Source organism: Fukomys damarensis, unplaced genomic scaffold (genome assembly GCF_012274545.1).
Source record: "Fukomys damarensis isolate Sample0158 unplaced genomic scaffold, DMR_v1.0_HiC HiC_scaffold_52646, whole genome shotgun sequence".
Classification (NCBI taxonomy): domain Eukaryota; kingdom Metazoa; phylum Chordata; class Mammalia; order Rodentia; family Bathyergidae; genus Fukomys; species Fukomys damarensis.
In genome coordinates, this window is record NW_022953558.1 from 1 (window position 1) to 1,162 (window position 1,162).

Consider the following 1,162-nt stretch of genomic DNA (forward strand, 5'->3'; position numbering starts at 1 on the left):
CTGTAATACTTTCTCTGCTAGATGAAGTTTTGCAGTTTTCTTGGATGGTCCTGAGGCTTCGTATGTTGTTCCACCCACATCTACAGTTGCTGCTTTCACATCTTGTGAAGACTGGAGCATGGACAGGGCCAGACTGAAACAAGAACTTATACTGAAGCCCAGGCTTGATTTGATTGAGTCTCCTTAGTACATTCATAAGGTCTATTGCTTTACTATCCACGATTATCCTGAAGTTTTGCTTCATCTATTTATTGGGATCTTTATCATCCCCTAATCCATCTTCAAATGGTCTCTTTAGAACTGAAGAGCCACCACCTTCTTTATCAGTAATTGACTAGGAATACTTCTGAAAGGGCTTACTAGATGGAATAGGGTCCATCTCCAACACTTTATAAGTCTGGCCAAAGGCTGATAGTCTGAGTGCATGCTGTGTGCCATGGGTGATATCTTCTTTTTGCTGGACAGTCACATAGCTCAGAGCATCTGTTGGGTCTGGCTCACAAGGATCATGAAGACCAGGGCCCTCAGGAAGTTGTATTCCAGATGCTGAACCCTCCATTACTTGTCTCAAGGCCTGCCCAGCACGCAAAGGTCTATTACAAGCACCTATAGACTTTTCACATATAAACTCTAATGGCTCTCCTTTAAAAGGTGCCCACTGGGGACTCTGTTGCAAAAATCGTATAAAATATGAAGAACAATTATACATGATTTCAATATATTTGCCCTTACCTGAAACCATTTGGCATGTCGGAGAGATGCCGAGGTGTTTAGGCATTTCTGCCTGTCCAGTAATTCCGGGGTATCTTTCATCATCACAACATTCTCTCCATCCTTCTTCTCCAATTCGTCCCTAATTATAGGGGAAGTAAGTGTCACCTTCAAAGTTAGTGTGGGCTTTTTTGTGTTCTGAACTGCAATAGATGCTTCATCTACACATTGCTCCACTTGGTATTTCTCTTCTGTGAGTTTCTGAATCTGAAAAGGAACATTATCTTTGACTGTATTTAACAAGATCTCTGTGGGTTTATCTTTACACATTAAAACCAGTTCCATGCTGGGCATGGTGGCACATGCCTGTAATCCTAGCACTCAGGAAGCTGAGACAGGAGGATCACTGTGAGTTCGAGAGCAGCCTGGGCTACATAGTGAGTTCCAGGTC

General features: G+C 42.8%; 1 pseudogene; it reads right to left on the reverse strand.

Moving 5' to 3' along the window:
• Nucleotides 1-6: 6 nt before the first annotated feature.
• LOC104858799 lies at nt 7-1,065 on the reverse strand (annotated as a pseudogene).
• Between the last annotated feature and the right edge of the window lie 97 nt (nt 1,066-1,162).